The sequence below is a fragment of the Panicum virgatum genome, chromosome 8K, assembly GCF_016808335.1.
Source record: "Panicum virgatum strain AP13 chromosome 8K, P.virgatum_v5, whole genome shotgun sequence".
NCBI lineage: Eukaryota > Viridiplantae > Streptophyta > Magnoliopsida > Poales > Poaceae > Panicum > Panicum virgatum.
This window is the reverse complement of record NC_053143.1, coordinates 35,626,654-35,635,592: the sequence shown is the minus strand read 5'-3', so window position 1 is coordinate 35,635,592 and position 8,939 is coordinate 35,626,654. Positions and strand designations below refer to the sequence as shown.

The 8,939-nt window shown below is 45.3% G+C and overlaps 1 non-coding gene across 1 annotated transcript; it reads left to right on the top strand.

The window, feature by feature from the left end:
• Nucleotides 1–8,549: 8,549 nt before the first annotated feature.
• Nucleotides 8,550–8,651, top strand: LOC120646555. Its single transcript, XR_005664460.1, has one exon. It is a non-coding gene; the product is annotated as a small nucleolar RNA R71 (small nucleolar RNA).
• The last annotated feature ends 288 nt before the right edge of the window (nucleotides 8,652–8,939 follow it).

The following is an 8,939-nucleotide window of genomic DNA, read 5'->3' as shown; positions in this document are numbered from 1 at the left end:
TAGCTAGACTATGCAGGGCTTTGTAAGGCTCTGGTTTTCCTTTTGCTGAAAAGCAATAAAGAGTAGGTCCTTACTTTCAAATTTTAGCTTCCAAGATTCTAGTTGATTAACCATTCTATGTAAGCAACTACTCCTATTCAACCATGGTAGAACTTTAAGCAAACATCTAGATTGATCATAATAATGTTACTCTTATTACTCTGTGTGGCAAAGCTTGGTGTCCTTTTGCGACGTGTTGTAGCCGTCGTGTTTTCTTTCTGCTATAAGCTTAGTAATTATTCGAACTCAGGTCTAGAGTTCAGTACATAGGTTCCTAGGATCATGCATCTACGGTTTCAATTCAAATCCTAAGAACTGTAAATGCACAAGTAAGTAATAACGATAAATTGTAATAATTTGAAATACTGGGTTATGTCCGGGGCTTGCCTTCTCGGTAGTCGCTAGCTAAAACAGCCTTGGGCTCTTCCGAACTTTGGTCTGGGGCTTCAGTTAGTACAGCAGCGTTCACCTGGACTTCTGGATCACCTCCTTCAGACTCCGGGATCAACTCGTACGTCCCGTCAGCTAGATCAGTCGTATCTATATGTGATGCAAGAACAGTATTATAAACATACACATGAGACTAAGAAACTGCAGTCTAACAATTAGCAAACAAACTTAACACATGGGCAGTCATTTATGGAGTAGTTCACACAAGCTGATCTCTACATGAGACAGACACGCTGGCTAGAATTGATAAAGGACTATGATCTAGAAGTGCACTATCATCTAGGAAAAGCTAATGTGGTTGCGGATGCACTCAGCCGCAAGTCACAATGCCATTGTCTATTTGTAGAGCCATTCAATGAAACTCTATGCCAGGAAATGATGAAACTAAATCAAGAAATGGTACATCAAGGAAGTCTGAACCATATTGAAAGTTAGAATGTACAAAATTCAGTGGAATCACCATACTGAGGAAGAAGCCACTTGGGAGACTGAAAATTATCTCCAAAGAAATTTTCCCGACTTTCTTAGAACCAATCCAGGTACTAAATCTTTCCATCCTTATTCTTCATATAATCTCGGGGCGAGATTCCTTTTAGGGGGGAAGGCTGTGACTGCAACACATCTGGCCTAACCAAGACCGTAGAATAACTTATGAACGATCTAAGCATGGATTGATAAACTATCAAGATAGTAAAGCAACCATGGCAGAACTCTATATTATGAATAGAAGTCTGAGAAATCGGATACAAAGCCATACCAGGAGCCAAGGATTGCTCAACGACCCCGAGGACGACTTGCTCAATAAAGAGAACTAGCCTAGCTCCACTACCTAGCTAAGAGAGCAAGAGAGAGGAGAGCCTTCTTGAAGAGAATGGAATGAAGTGTGTGTGTGTTGAGAGGGGGGAGAGAGGTCCTATTTATACTACTTGGAGGTCGGTTTCCCGCCAACGCATATATGGAAGGTGATCAGGTGCCTTGGCCATCACTCCTCCTCGAGATGCACCTGGATGCGTTGTAGGCCCGGTTCGGCCGACCCTAGGGGTCGGCTGACCCCACCTGTTAGCCATTCGTGCTGATCATTTGCTGGGTGGTTGATTCATTGGATCTTATCCTTATCCTCTAGTGCATCTTGCGTGGAGGCCCCGTTTCCTCTGACATGTGAGCCCTCTTTGTAAGGGTGTGACGCCGGATGCGATATTCTGCATAGTTATGTGGCGTCTGCTGCGTGTTTTTGTCTTATTCCGCTCTTGCTCATATGAGATGTACAAAACTCGAAAACAAATGTGGAGCGAGGTTTGTGATACAAATATGTGAGTAAGGCATGTAGTTTTCCTTTATTATGGAGTATAGTTGACGGGTGAAAGTGGCACTTATGCACTGTCAACAACTCCCCCAAGCTAGCCCTTTGCTCGTCCCGAGCAAAGTTTTAGTCTTAGCTTGTTGATCGGGAGTTGCTACAACGTCGCATTCCTGACTTATGCCCAAGGCACAACCGAGTGTTCTTACCTTTATTCTGAATAAGTTGGCCTTGTTCGCACCTTTTACCTTACTCCTGTGGGCTTATAGCATCATCCTCATCTTTGGCGGTTGAGGGTCAGAACGGCTTGTAGAGTACCACTTACCACTTCTTTGTTCAACCGTCAATCCGGAGGTTTTTATAAAGTTTTTGAAAAGAAATATTGTAGTTCCTCGGGTGATCTCTCGGATCGTTAAAATATGTTTCATTCCTCACCAAGGCCTTTTTATGTGCCTTTATTTTTTCCATCGTACTTCTCATGGATCTTTTTGGTGGATCTGTAGGTATGGAGGATATAATGGCAAACTTGCTTCTCATATTTCGCTAAGTCAAACACCAGATCCAGAGGAGAAACAAGTCATAAGCCTTGATCAAGATGTGCAAGTGTGTGGATATTTTTGGTGGATGGTGGATGAAACTTCTTTATATGATTTCTCTCTCCCTTGTAATATTTTTGGTATGGGCTATATTTTCTTTTTCTCCTTTTTTTGACACACCTTGTGCGTGTGTGGCACACCTTCTTTGGGTATGCATCTTTTCTCTCTCTTTTTTTTTGACATGCCTTGCGGGCATGTGGCATACCTTCTTTGGGTATGCATCTTTTATTTCTTTTTGTATAGCCCATACATCATGATGATAACTTTGGAGAGAGATAAACATAGTAGAACATGGAGTTTTATTTGTGGATGAATGGTGGATGTACTTGCTATCTTCCAGGTGTAGAAGTATAGCATGTGAGTGGATGTGTACATGATCTTGATCATGGGCGTATGAAGTGATTCTCACAAAGGGTCACAACAATTTGACAAAGCTCAATGAGAAGACAAGTTGCATATGTAGAAAAGGCTTTTCAAACTTGTAACTCATATGGCTCTGCATAGGAATTGCATATCACCAAGGAACTTTACTCTATTTTTGTATTTTTGAAAAGAAATACTCCGGATATCAAGCATCACATAGGAGAAGATCATAGCAACTCTTTTCAGCCATATCATAACCCATAACAACCTAGATTCTGTTATCACCAGAATTTGACCAGGATTGGTAGGCCAAATGTCAGAAGAAGCCCACGGTAAAGGAGTCCACTTAGCCAGGCTTATATCATAAGTTTGGCCAAATACAATGATAATTGGGCACTCAAGGGTCAAGCTCAGTTGGAGTCACGGGCCTAATCCATGTTGAAGTCCAGTCTACTCGCGAGGCTGGTTCTGACTGCTGGAAGAGGCCGCACAAAAATGGACGCCCAGGCCACATATGGACTCCGTTTTGGACGTTCTAGATATGCATGGAAAGCTAAGGAGATAAGCTTTCCAATACAACTTGAATCACGTCCAGATTCGCTCGGAGTTGACGAGAACTGCCGAAACAATAGGACGACCAGAATGTGCCACAATTATACGGCATGTTTCAGCTGATATTTGGAAGCTTCATGAAGATCTGGACCGGTGGAGGGAAGAGTCCAGATCATGTTATCTAATCTTCGAGTCTTTATTGAGTTGTAATCTATCTCTAGTCTTCGTTTAGGAAAGAGTTTAGGGGTTGCCTTGCACGGCAAGAAGTCTCCGGACTATAAATATGTACCCTATGACATTTGTAAAAAAGAGCGTCATCACGACTCGCAAACAACAACTCTCGGCGCATCGCCACCCCTAATCCTAGGGTTTTCATCCAAGTAAGCGCCATGCTGCCCTGATCGCTTCTTGCGATCAGGGCAGTATTGTTCTTGCTTTTACCTTGGTATTACTCGTACTGAAGCATTTTTGATGGCGAGTAGTACTAGTTATCTTGATGTTCGTAGCATGTCTTTTAGTAGATTCATCATGCTTTCGTTGCTTATCATCTACGAATATCACGTTGTCTCTGTGCAGTCACGTTTCAATCTCATGCTAATTCTTGTCGCATAGAATTAGTCGCACAGAGGCAACACCCTGCTTCTTTTATGTCTAGTAGATCTGATATGTTCTGGTTTGCTCTTATCTTAAGAGTTTGCGTAATATCTGCTAGGTTAGGCCTTGCAAACGGATTGGATGATCCGGTGGCGTAGTAGATGCTTTATCTTAGCCTTGATAGGGATTGTTCCGGGAATCGGCTCTTGCTAGTTCTTAGGCCTCTGTTTTGGGTTTCGGTTTAGTTATCTGTTACGTTCATTAGGCCTAGTCACGTGTAGGATGTTCCGATCTAGCAGTGAAGTTTTTACCATCGTGGATTAGATTAGTTAGATTTAATTGAAGCAGCTTTACAGTTATTTTCTTTATTTATCATATCTGGATACAATCAGATCCCATCTGACACCGGGCCTCGATCGGCTCTTCAAAGCCGATGCAAGAGTCGTCCCGGGGAGCCGACCACAGCTCGGACTTACGTTTACACGTGTCTTTGTACGCAGGAAACTGTTCGGAGCACGTTTGCACCCTCCTGATCGGGTATAGGTCAGGTGGCACGGCCGGTTTTCCACAAAACCTCCGGGCGCGTGACGGAATTGCGGGCCGTCAACGAGGGAGCAGTGCCTGCCAGCGCCCCAGCAACCTCCCGGCTCTTCGTGTTGCCCATCGCTGCTCGCCGGTGGGTTTCGACCGACAATAGATTCGAATTCTGCTTTTCGCTACCCACAAGTTTCAAGCTTAAGGTTTGAACATCTAGCCACCAAACTCAGAACTTAGGGAGAGCACAAGGTTGTTACTAGGCATATGAAAGGAACTAATAGAGCAACTATTCATCATCTCAACAAGGAAAAACTACACATGCTTACTACACATACTGGAAAGCAAGTAAATATTTTTGGGTTTTTAAAGGTTTTGTCAATTTTTATATGATTTTAGTTATGCAAATTTTTATGGATTTTCAGAATTTTGCAAATTTTTGTTTGGTTTCATGCAAGGTTTTGAAAGCAGTAAAGATAGAGTTTGATACAAGGTACCTCTCATGGGGGTCCTCCCCCAAGCTAGCTTCAGGATTACTGCTGCTGGTTGGGATTAAACCCAGCCCAATGGTAATAGGCCCTCCTCTCCGCCTGGGATTGCTGCTCCAGGTTGCGGATCCTCTCGCATGTGTATCGCTGCCAGTTCTGTGTTGACTCGATGTGCTAGCCTAGCGACTCATCGATGTTGGTGGTGCATACGTTCAGCTCGCCCATGTGCCGAGTCAGAGTGGCGAAACCTCTGGACGAAGCTGTACGTCGCGGGGGACCACTGGAGCTTGAACTGGTGGACCGGTGCCCTGAGGCCTGCCGTGCCCACTCGGTGGAGCAGGCACTCTGCCATGACGAACCTCCAGCCTCATATTGCTGTGGTTGAGGATGAGGTTACTGCTGCATGAACTCCTCCCTTCTGGCCCTGCTTCTTGTAACCCTGCCAGGATGGTTAGCGAATGGCAATTATACAAATGATACCCCACGTTTGGCAATGGGATTTCATTTGCATAACCAAGCGAAAAGAAAATCAAGGAGTCATCCGGGCCTTTCTTGAGCGTGTGGCCTTGAACCAAGTACGCCTCATTGATCATAACACGGGGCTCCTCAATGAAAGGAACGGGGTTCCCGTCTAAGATTCCCATGTTTGATACGATGCGGGTAACCAAAGACATGCATTCAATAGGACCCGTCATCCGAAAATTTGTGAGCCATTGCTTAACCATTGCTTGTGCAGGGGAGATTTGGATCTTGTTGACCATGGCGTATAATATCATCAACTCATCATTGCGCACTGGTCGTGGATCATCTCTTGGAAAGAGAAAGATAGCCACCCACTTGTGCATCAAATGAAGAGTCGGATTTTGAATGTCATTGCACCGAGGTGCAAACTTGCCATGAACAACTTGACCCGAAATCAAACCCCAAAACTCATGTCGATCAAAACTGCGGCAAGCTTTTGCAAGGGAAACTGGCAAGCGCGCACTATAACCAAGGAGGTGACTGAAATTTCACCAATTAAAATAGCGTTCAACTCCAAAAAGTCGGAAAGAAACACCATCATCCACCTCCCGAAGAGTTCAAAGAAACTGGATGGTGAGGAGACGAGAACCATTCTCCTCAACGGGCACAAAACCATCCCATCCAACCGCATGCCAAACATGAGTGAAGTCAACATCCATACCCGTTTTTTCGAGAAGGTCTGGATCGAAGGCTCTGGTATGACCAAAGCTTCGATTCTTGATCATGGTGTAGGCTTGATGCTCGCGGTCATCTTGCAAGTCGAGGTATGGTGCATCATCTTCATCTATTTCCATGTCCTCGGCTTGCGGTTCTTCAGATTGCTCCTCTATTTGTTCCTCTTGTTCGTCTTGCTCATAGTCCATCATGGTCGGCGTTGGTGCAGGTTCAGGGGAATGACGAGAGCTCCGGAAATTTTCCGTCCTACACCTCTCATGCTTGCAACAAGAACGAACAAGAATGAACGAGAACAACTCGGTTCGGGTTTCGTTAGTGAAATCAAAATAAAATTCTTACCCGAAAGTTGTTCCTCCAAATATGTGATCAATCTTGCAGCAAAGAAATGAGAGAGAGAGATTTCTTGAAACCAAACTTGAGCCAAAATCCAAAGGAAACCCAAGCAAGAACTTGTGAGAGGGAGTGTGAGTGAAGGAAGTGAGCATGAGAGCTTCACACCCTCCTCTCGGTCTCTATTTAAAGGGAAGATGGTGTGTGCACCATGGAAGAGGCCGGCCGCAATGTCTATGGAGCCGTTGGAGAAGGTGGGGCCCGCCCAACGGTCACCTAGGGTCGGCCGACCTGTGGGGTCAGCCGGCCTCATGGTGGGCCCGCTGGGTCTCCCCTTTGGCCAGGCATCTCTTCAACGGTCAGATATTTTGAAAATTTGGTGCATGGCCAAAGTTTGCTCGAAAAGATGTTCAAATTTATTTTCCCAAAGGATTTAAAACTCAGAAAATATTTTTGGTCTTTTTGTAAAAAGGGAAAAATGCTAGAAAAAATTTCAGCATGCAGAAAACAATTTCGAAAATTTCAAACATGCAATGGAGAAAAACAAATAAGGTGCAAAGAAAATGTTGAAAAGCGGAGAAAGCAAATATGAGTAAGTACCAATTTACCTTTGGCAAGGGCGCGTCATTTAAAGTCCGACGTGCACGACTTTTCTCCATCGTTCTTACCATTCGTCGGCTCGTCCTGGAGAACTGGATGAGGCCGAACTCTCGACCTTCTGCCACACCTTCTTTTCCTTCTTCTTTCTTTTAGGAGTGGGGGGTCGTTGTTCTTGCTGGGGTTCTGGTGCACCCCAGAGTGCTTGCCCTTCACTGTCTTGTTGGATCACGAAGCGCTGCTCTTCCTTCTTCTTGAACCTGAAAAACATATCCTCCCTTCCGACACGGAAACGGATTTCTCCCTTTCCGACATCGATCCTTGCCTTGGCAGACCTTAGAAAAGGTCGCCCAAGTACGAGGTCGACTCCGAGGTCGCCCTCCATAGCCATTACTACAAAGTCGGCAAGGACGAAGGAGTCTCGTATTCGTACGAAAACGTGTTCGGCTATTCCTTCGGGATACTGAATGGTTGAATCTGCAAGCTATACAAGCATAGTTATTGGGGAAAGAGCAAGATATTCAAGTGCTTCATAAATTACCTTGGGCATTATATTCACGCTTGCCCCTAGATCGCATAGGCATCGCTCGAAGTGTTTGATGTAGATCGAGCAGCTGATCATGGGGACCCCTGGACCCTCTTGCACCGCTGCCACCATGCCACCCCAAACGTTGTTCCTTGGGGGATAGTACCTACCTGCATGGTTATTGCGTGGTGGCCTCCGAGACGAGTTACCCCGTCCGGTAGACACCATGCTGACATTTTCAATGGGAGACTCGGGTTGCCCCGGGATCTTTCCACTCTCAACAACAGGTAACGAAGCAGCAATTTGTGCAAGCTGGGTTTCGATCATTTTGTTGAAACTTAACTGGTTTTTAAGAGTCGAAGACAAAGTTTCAAGCTTGACATTTAAACTTTCCAGGGATTTGTCATTGGCCAAAATCTTTTTATTTATATTTTCATTGATTTTAACTTGGCCAAGAACAAGTTCTCTCAAGGGAGGTTGGTTTGAATTGAAATTCGAATTATAAGAAGGATTGTAGTTATTACTTCCCTGAAAAGGTGGACGTGGCTAGTTCCACCCCTGGCCTACTTTGTTGTGGACGGTACCCGTTGTTGTTGTTGTTGTTGTTGAGGTAGGCACAGTATTCACGGGTTTCGGGGCAGTCGTTCCCCGAGTGTTCATCATTACCACAGACTTCGCACATGAAGTGCGAACCCATGGCGTAAACGGGAGCATGGATCGGTTGTTTGCTCCCTTCCTCAATCTTCTTGATTAGGAGGTCCAGCTTCGCGGCAATCAAATCCATCTCTTTGACGGTATGCATGCCTTTGGTGCGGGGTTGGAGTCATTCATCGCTCCACCCCTGATTGGAGACCATCTTCTCGACCAATGCTTTGGATTTGGCTATGGTCAGATCGAGGAAGGCTCCTCCAGCAGTGGCATCAATATTGGCTCGAGATGTCATTGTGAGCCCGTTGTAGAAGCTTTGCAGGACGAGCCACTCGTCCATGCCGTAATGAGGACAGGCCAGGATGTATTCCTGCAGCCTCTCCCAAGCTTTTGGGATGGATTCCATCCCCGTCTACTGGAAACTTGAAATTTTCAAGCGCAGGGCATTTGTTTTGCCCAGTGGGAAGAATTTTGCGAGGAACGCCTTGGAGCATTTGGCCCAGGTGTCGATGTCTTTTTCTTTATAAAACCACTGTTTCGCCTTTCCCAGGAGGGAAAAGGGAAACAGATGAAGCTTGACAACGTCGGCGGCGACACCCCGTATGACAACGGTGTCGCAGAGCTCTAGAAAATTCTGCAAATGTGCATTTGCGTCATCGTTCGGCTTGCCACAGAATGGGCTAGCCTGCACCATGTTGATGAGGCTTGATTTGATCTCAAAGTTCACG